Raw genomic sequence first — 9,987 nt, 5'->3', positions numbered from 1 at the left:
CTTTTGAACCAGTATCCCACTATATAACTCCAACTCTCTTCACATATTCTGCTATCCATCTTTCCCCCATTTCCCATCTCCTTGTTTTATTCTCTGCAGCCAAACTATGCCTTCATGTCATTATCTGCCATCATCAAAATGGCTTGCCTAAAAGTAAGCCATGTGACTTCTTACAAAATTGGTCCCAAATGTTAACATCATCAATTTTTTCCTTGCTATAAGCAAATGGTGTCTGTTTATTATGAAGCACTATCTATACTGGGCAAATATAAATACATATTCATCATTTATTAACAAATAGTTGTTGAATATCTACTATCAAGAGATAACAATGTTCAGGAAAGGAAAATAATAATGATGACTACTCAAATATTTACTACATTTAACTGCACCAAGCACATCGTCAACATTTTTTTTCAGTTCTCATAGCAATTGTAGGAAACTATTGACATTATATATACACACATACCTATATATACATGTATGTATATATGTGTGTGTGTATGTGTGTATGTGTATATATATCTGTCTTAGGTTGAGTCTTAAATAATTTTATATATTGGTATATTCGTTCAGGTCCTATGGAAAATTGATGTCAAACTGTGATAAACTCCAAGCATATCTTGGTACACATCTCACACTCTTAACAACTTTAAGACTATTTTAACTAAGAGATGAAGTCTCAGACATCAAGGACCAAATGATTCTCTTGGTAACATGAAGTGTTTACACAAACAACTAAAAACCGGAAGGCGTATGTGTAAACTGAAGGTATGACAAAAGGAAAAGAAAAAGATGGCTTCCAGTGTAGAAAAATATCTGTAGCAACAAAAATAATTAAGAAAAGCAGCTTCAGTAGAATTATTTTGTAATGAATTTCTGAATAATTAAGAAAACTTTGGTTGAATGAGCCTTTTTTAAATATGTATCTATGTGTAGATAGATGTATAGATAGATATAGATATTATTTGTATTTCTTCTGCCATTTAAAAGAAGACAAACTGATAATACAGTTCTTTCTGATAAGCCAAGAGTGAGAATGGCATAAACAGAAAAAATCAGCAGAATTACAAAACTGTCTAGGTTGGATATTCCCATGAGAGGTCAGTGTATTATTTATTCTTGCAGCTACTGTCAATTATTTCTGATTTCTGGTATTTACTTATACCTGTGTTTCTATCTAGGTGGACAGTTGACAACTATTTTAAAACTGACATATCGAAAGAGATAGCATAGACTTCGAAGTTGTCTGCTCACAGAAGTTCTTTATCAAATATGAACCCAATACTACAAATTGAAGATAGCATAATCCATAAAAAAATAATTACCATCATGATTGTAAAAAAGAAAGAGACTCTAATTAATATAAAAATGACCTATATTTAATGAGAGAATGGGTAAAATAATTGTCAATATATAATCATATTACTCTCTTTTTGCATTTTATAATGAAAAAAAAGAGACTACTGTCATACTAATTCAAGTAAAAAGCCTTGGATTGATCTAAGAAAGTGATCCATTTCCAATGGCTATATAAGTCAGTAAGCAAGTAATAAATTTATGTTTATTATTAACAGGTAAACATTGATTAATTTCTCCTTCAGGTATAGAACAAACATAAAACTCATATTACTTGTATTTCAATATGAGACATACACAGAAGATAAAATTGTCAGAATAGATACAGACAAAATGGGTAAAAGACAAAATAGCGTTATAACAGCAGGCTTTGTCCTGATAAAATTTTCTATTTAAAATACGTATTTTCGGGCTGGCCCCGTGGCTTAGCAGTTGGGTGCGTGCGCTCCGCTACTGGAGGTCCGGGTTTGGATCCCAGGCGCGCACCAACGCACGGCTTCTCCAGCCATGCTGAGGCCGTGTCCCACATACAGCAACTAAAAGGATGTGCAACTATGACATACAACGATCTACTGGGGGTTTGGGGAAAAAAAAAAAAGGAGGAGGATTGGCAATAGACGTTAGCTCAGAGCCGGTCTTCCTCAGCAAAAAGAGGAGGATTAGCACGGATGTTAGCTCAGGGCTGATCTTCCTCACAAAAAAAAAAACAAAAAACAAAAAACATATTTTCTTGTCAAAAAATTCTAACCTTATAAAAATTCAGGAGAATTTCTGTTTGATATTTTAATGCATATTTCATTAAATATGGACTTCAAAGAGATGATCAATATTGTTACCTATAGCTCTTTCCATACTGTTAAAATGCACTTAAAAAGCTAAACAGCATTAGTTTTCTGTGCTGGCACATCACCAGTTTTCTCAAACTGTCTCTGTAGCCATCAATGGGTAGATTTTATTAATGCTAAAAACAGAAGGTCAGATCCTGCCTTGAGAGAATTTGAGAATGGTTGGTAATCTCAGGTCTATTCTATGTTTAATACTTGACTGACAATCTGGAGTATCATGATTCTGGATAATTCAGCAATACGATATACATAAATGAGTCAAAACAAAAATTAATAAAAATAAACTCTCCCCTATTTTTTTCCCAAATACAATATTATGTGTTCTGGCCCCTATTGGTACAGAATTATTGAATTCAGCAGAAATTATAAAAAGAAAGAAGTGTTTACACAGAAAGCTCATTTACGACTTAACTAAATATGTTGTCAGCCTCATCCATTGTAACTATAAAAGTGATTAAACAAGATGCTCATGTTCTGCTCTCCCATGCCAATAAATAAATTGATGGTAGCCCATATAAATTGATTCACTGAATTCTAGTTATATTGATGATGGTTCATAAAATTCTAAACTAACAAAGTAACTATTTAATGTAGAGAATAAACATATTATTCAGAATAAATTTCCATGTATTTGTTTTTACCTAGAAGATATTTAAAGAACTTTTTAAAAATTATAACATAGAAATAGGTGAGGCTCTGTGTTAACTAAATATGTATATTCAAATGAAAAATTTTAGAGAACAATGAAAATTGATAACTACAGTAAAATAATTAAACTGTAACACTTAGTTGAGTTTGTAAATGAATAATGGAAATATCTTCACAAGTTTCTTAAATTTATCAATATGCAGTTAATAGAAAAATGCAGATGGCCTTTATCAGCATATGTTTTTACAGGTATATTTAAATTTTTATTAAATATTTTGATCTTTAAAAGACAGTTCATTTTGAAACATAGAACTTAGGGAATGAAAACAACCATTAAATTTTATGCCAAATGGGCCTGTTACCTAGGCAGAGTATGAAAAATATTTGTGTGATGTCTATTAAATTCATGAAGAAGACATTTCTGCTCCTCTAGAAAGCCTTTTTCATAGCTAGTCTCTACTGATTGAAATTATCTCCAAAAATGTAAAATGTTGAGATTTAACAAGCTCCTTATTTTGCCGTATTTTCCTCCCAAAGGTAGATATCCTTGGAAAGGTGAAGAGTATAATGGCAGAAAACCTTGATTGTTGTCTTGCTCAGCTGGGGCTGCTGTGACAAAATACCATAGACTCAGTGGCTTAAACAACAGACATTTATTTCTCTGAGATCTGGAGGCTAAGAAATCCAAGATCAAGACGCAGGTAGATTCAGTTCCCAGAGAAGGTCTTCTTCCTGGCTTGCAGCCAGCAGACTTCTCACTGTATCTTCACAAGGCAGAGAAAGTTCTGGTCTCTTCCTCTTCATCTAAGGACACTAACCTCATTATGAGGGCCCCATCCTCATGACCGCTTCTAAACCTACATACTTCCCAAAGGTTTCACCTCAAAATACTATCACTTCGGGGCTTAGGGCCTTGACATACGAATTTTGGGGTACACAAACAGTCAGTCCATAATTATTGCATTTTTTGCCTAAATACATATTTATTGTTTGAATAATCCTTCAGTAAAATAAGAATCTCATAGATCTAAAGCTTTAAAAAAACACCTTTTGAAAACTGAAGATACTATGTTGATTTAGACAAAACATACTGAGTAGAAAGGGAGTCAATACTTGCATCATTATTAATCAAACCTAGTAAAACCTGATCATCTGTTATTAGATAACAAAGAGAGTAAATTAGACAAAGGAAAATATATATTCCTTAGTAGGATCCTCACATTCTGCTAACTATCGTACCTTTTCTATCAGATGGCTTTCAGAAACAGTGCTTTTATCCTGTGGCCTTATAAATGCATGATCTTCATGCTCCTCCTCTCCTCTTTCTCCTGGTCCAATAAGCTGCCATAGAGTCTGTGGTTAGCGGTAAAGTAGATGTTTAAACTGATGCCAAGAAAGGTTTTGTGGATTCCAATTTAACACAGTTAAGGCTTAAAAGATAAGAGTATATGGCTTTGTCCCCAAAAATGTATTGCATGACTCAGAAGAATGAAATTACATAGATTTGCTTTGTTTTGTTTTCAGTATATTATCCATTATGGGTTAGAGAGGTTAGGGGAGGGGATAAAAAGAGAGGAGGCGGAAGAGAAGCCCACATGCTCTCTATAGGAGTGATGGGGAGAAAAGGCTATACTTTAATGAACTGTCTCAGGGGTTAAAATGGCAATCAAAAAGATTTCTGGGTGAATCATATGTAATACAAGGAGATCTGATATACAATCGAATTTTTTGCATCTCCTGGGAAATCACTTACTTAGTTCATGATAGTTTTGTGATGAACTTCTGGCAGTTGAGATTCCACATGGGTGTTTTTCTATGTGGCAATTTACAGCAGGAAACAGGGAGACTTACTTCAGTAGAAGAAAGCTACAGGTGAGAAAAATAAGTGTAGGAGAATGGGTGGATCAACCGAGGCACAGTTGTAACTTAACCGCAGGGCAGGAAGAAATGGGACTTAGGCATCTTGGTACCTAGAAGTACGCTAGCCATATAGTCACTACTCAATAATTGACTGAATGAACGAATAGTTTCAGAGAATTTTACAAAAGAATAATTCATTAATGTTGCCTTAGCATCATGCCATCTCTTTATAATACTTTTATGAATTTGGTCTGTGGTCAGATGGCTGTATTGTGAATGTGAGGATGGGGCAGAATTTGACCACGAGTGTATCTGGGGCAAAGGGAATGTTTAAAATCTCTGAGAGCAGAGATTACACCATGGCACTTTTGTTATTCCAGGATGTGTCTATTTTTTTTCACATACTTGAAGGTTCATAAGTATTTGCAAAATTAGTATTATGACTTCTCTACATGGATTCAACAAATGAAAAGTGTGTTAAATATTGCGGTTTCCTTCTAGATTTATATTCACTGCTGCTTCCATATAACACACTATACTCATAAAAATAAATATCTCTATAAATGAGATGGATTAACGCATTATTTTTCCCTACAAGTACATGAACTATGTATGTACATTGAAGTCAGCCTTTTATTTCTCTATGAATTTTCACCAGAATTATGAATTTAATTATAACTATCAAACATTTATATTGATACTACCTGAGAAAAAGTGAAAGGTAACTCCTTCAGACTTCTATTTCTATAGAAACATGTTAAGACAATTTTTTTTATATTTGTGAAATTAAAACCAAATATATGTTCATTATTAATCAGCAGTAACTGTATAAACATTTGAATTTAAACTTTACTATATATATTGAATTTTCTATTTTTGTCAGATATTTGTATAATGTACAGAACTGAAGTTCTAAAATAGTTCCTCAAGATATTTTTATTCCTTTTTTTTTTTGGAATTTGATGTCCCTCAAACCTGTGTTAACAAATATCTAAGGGCAAAGCATCATCTTCTGTTTCACATGCTAAAGTGGACAAGAAGAAAACATTTTTTGCTTAACTTTCCTTTAGGAACTACTATGATATTATTTTATAATATGTAAACAGCATTTAATGAAAATTATAATAACTCAGAGGAAAAAATAGTCTGTATTTAAATACTCTTCAACACTTTTTTCCCACCATTTTTTTTCTAGAAAACAGCCATAAAAGTGTCACCCTGGAGAGGGTATCATATTTAATTCCCTGCATAATAGAGTTCTTAACAAAAGAAAAGAGAAAAGATCAACTCATGCCTTTAAGGGTTCAGATTTTAAGGAGGCAGCTTTATTTGACTTCTTAAATGTACTTTAAAGTTAATGTAATAAATTCTGCTGCACAGAATGAGAGCATCACTGCCTTCGAAGGACTGAAGGGATGCCATCATCTTACTATAATCTCAGAATGCTAATGGTATCCTAAGATCTTCAAACATGAAATCTCAAGCAGTCAACTTGCTGAATTTGATGCTTAAAAACTAAATTTGTCCCTTCGTGCTATTTTCAAACACTCAAAATCATTCATAGTGACTGTCAGATGTGAAATGCCTGTCTTTGAAAGTAAAATAGTGAATAAATGAACTGTTAGTATTTACTAGTAACTAATTACCATTAACCAAAATTTGTAATCAATCACATTTTTCCTTAATACACTGTGCCAGTTTAGATGGCTTCAGATACAATAACAGAAAAATCCCAAACTAAATGACTTAAGCAATATGAATTATTAATGTACTTAAAACATTTCCTCAGGTATATTGTTCCAGTGATTCTGTCACATCATTAGAAGCCTATTTTCTTTCCACTCTGCCAACCTCAATGTTTTGCCTTTGGCCACCTTCACGAACCAAAATGCTGCATCGCAATCAAATGGAAGTATTAAGTGCTGAAAAAAGGAATCACTCCTGTCTTGTGCCCCTTTACAGGAGAAACAATTTCTAGACATCCGTCCACTTCAGAAGACTTCAGTTACTTTCTACTGTTGAGAAGTGCGTCTCACTGTACTACATGCCCATTCTTCAGCCAATCACCATCAAGAAAAAGTAGATCATCATAATTTGCTTAGATTATTTAACCTTCACCCCTGGGTTGCACAGAGTCCTTGATGACCATGAGCAAGGAAGAAATGAGTGCAATGAAGTGATGGTTACTGAGTAGACGAACAACAAGAGTCTGTCGTGTAAATTACTTTGTGAAGGAATTTTTCAAACCATTTATGTCTTCTTTGGTCAAGATTTATAATACATAGGTTTCTTTTAGAAAATTTAATATTTTACGGAATCTTTAAGCATTTTTTTCAAATTCTTTGGCTAACATCTTTGAGTATTTTCTTAATAGAAAAATACTTCATATACAAAAATTTAAAAAAAGCTTTTCTTCTTTAATGTGTCCAGACTTGTGTTAGTCAATGTTATAGACTCATTAGAGAGAGAAAATATGGCCAAGTTCAAGAGGAAACTGGCGTAGTTGAGGAAACAGGTTAAAACATAAAGCAACTGTAAACGGGTAGGTCATATGTACAGGAATGACTTGACCAAGAACTAGAAAACCTGACCTGCTCTGCCATCAACTAGAAACACTAGAAAACCCAACAACTGGAAAAGCTCTAGCAGAAGATGTAACAATTAAGAAAGCCCTCAGGATTAACAACGAAATGTTCCATGCTGGCAAATAGTAGGAGTAAACACACACACATGAATGAGACATCTATTTGGAAAATATAGTATAGAACCTGGAGAGGAAAAGTTTAAAAAAGATAGTCTCAAGAAATATTCTAATTAGCAAATAATTCAAGATAAACCATGATAATATAGGTCAGGGTACAATTAATATTAAGGAAGAAAATTCTTTGCAGGTTGAAATTTTCTCTATGAGTTTTGTTTTTAATTCCTGGAGAATTTAATAAGTATAATTTATTCTAGGTGATAATTTAAGAACATAATTGAAATATTTGATGAACTATTAAACTAATAGAAATGTCTTGAAAATAATTGTGACAAAGTACGAAAAGTCTCAAACACACACATACACTGTATATGTTTGTACATATAAATATGAAAAGCTAAAGCAAAGCAAAATTATATTGAGTTTAACACAATGTGTTTGTAAATAATAGAATCTAATACTTCATAGTTGAAATGAGTAGAGATAGAATTCTGCTTTTAAATTGTAAAATAATATGATTTTACTTCTTTATCAATAGAGTAATATAATTTGAGATGTTACTTTCAAACAAACAACTGAGTTTGCACTGGGTCTTGAATGCATTCCCATCTAATTATTTTATATTACCAACTAGTCTTAAATACAGTTAATTTAACTAAGGCTTTGAAGAGATTTTATCAATATGGTAGTTAATCTATATGGACATTAATCCTTTTATGATCATCTCTTTGATCTATACATTAAGTACATTAACTGGCTTTTAAAAGCAATTATACTTATTTTAAACACATAGAATATCATGTGCCAAGCATCTATGCGAGGAGAATCAAGATACTCTCAAGAAATTGAGAAAAGATCTTGGCTAGACCACAAAAAATAGTCAAAGAGTATAGAAGAATGAGTTCAATTTTGAGTTCATGAGTTCAACATAGACAGGAGCTAGTCCGTTAAAGGATCTTGTGGGAGATAATAAGACTTTTGTCCTTTATCCTTAGAGATTTGGAAAACCTGGGAATTTTAAGCTGGGGCAAGACATGATAAGATTTATATCCCTAACATAGAGTTTGGATTCAGTTTGAGGAATGAATTGCAGGACAAACTTGGAATTAGTTAAGAGAAAAGGCTATTGCAAGTAACTGGTCTAGACATGACGCTAGCTTAGGTCAGGATGGTTGGCATACTAACGGAGAAAAAAATATATCAGTTAAGATGCTCTGGCGTGCAGTTAAATAGAAATTTACACTGGAATTGGCTGAATCATTAAAGATAATGTATTGGCTTATTATTTACCACCACAGGTATTACAAACCTTACTGAAGGCAATAAGCAGGCCTCAAGACACAATTTCCTAAATTTTTCCTACCAGTTTCTTTAACACTGTATCCTAGGTAAGTTATATGTATGCTCCCAGCATGAATCTGTGAGTTTCAGTTTTGGCTCATGCAACAATTCAATAATATCAAGGACAGAGATTCTTTTAATCTTGTAGTTCTGTCCAAAAACTTAGGTGCATCGTAAAGTGGCTTCTCTTATGTAGGAAAACTTAAATATCAAAAGGTATTTATTGGTTTAAGGGAGTAGAATATCCAGTGGTAGGTACAGAGTTTATGAAAAATTGGTAGATTTGGTAGCTTAGCAAGGTTATCAGTGACAGTCTCCTTCTGTACACTGGCATGAACAGTTCTAGCTTTAGTCTAAAATGAGCTTTCTTGGTCAAATAGGATAGTTCCAGTGCGGTGAGGACGGAACGCTTCCTCACTTGCATCCAGCTTGAGAGAGAGAGAGAAGGACAACCAGAGAAAGTTGTCATGAGCGTTATTGTTTTTGAACTAGTTGAACTAAATGTTTCACAACTGCACAGCAAAGATCTGCTTTCCCTTCTGCACATCTTCATTACAAAAGAGTCTATTTCTTTCAACACCTCACTTCCTGTGCCAAATTTCCGATATGATGTTTTCAGTTTTCAATAACTCTTAATAAAGTCATATTTCATTTCTCATTTGACTAATGACACTTGTGTCATATCTCCTTAAACCATAAGGAAGGGGGTTGAATGGTACCCTAAATTCCTAACACTAATATCTCACAGATCCATCATTTAATTTAGTGGACATGATAATACCCAAGATTATCTGCTACATTTGGAAATTCATACTATGCTGTATTGCTAATCTACTAAAATTTGCTGGAAATTTTGTGAAAGTTAATTTATAGAACTAATATTATTCCACTCGCTAATGCAGAAAAATAGTTTTGAGGATATAAAATTTATTAAAGTTTAGAAAATTATATTTTATGATTAATAACACTTGATTTCCCCCCTACTACTTGTAGTGCAAAAACATGCTTTAAGTTTACATTTTAATATCTTTAGTTTGGGTCCTGAAAATTATCAGCCCAGAATGGAGTTGTTGTAACACGTACAGGTAAAACCACTATGTTTATATATAGAATCAGTTGCTATTCCGAAACTACTGAAATTCAAGATAAAATGTATTAATGTACTGGAAGGGAATCAGTTGAAGGACTTTTTCCTCATTTTAAAATTCATATTTTTCCTCTGATAAATATAGA

Source organism: Diceros bicornis, chromosome 20 (assembly GCF_020826845.1).
Source record: "Diceros bicornis minor isolate mBicDic1 chromosome 20, mDicBic1.mat.cur, whole genome shotgun sequence".
NCBI classification, from domain to species: Eukaryota; Metazoa; Chordata; class Mammalia; order Perissodactyla; family Rhinocerotidae; genus Diceros; species Diceros bicornis.
The sequence above is the reverse complement of the archived record's forward strand: the minus strand, read 5'-3'. Positions refer to the sequence as shown.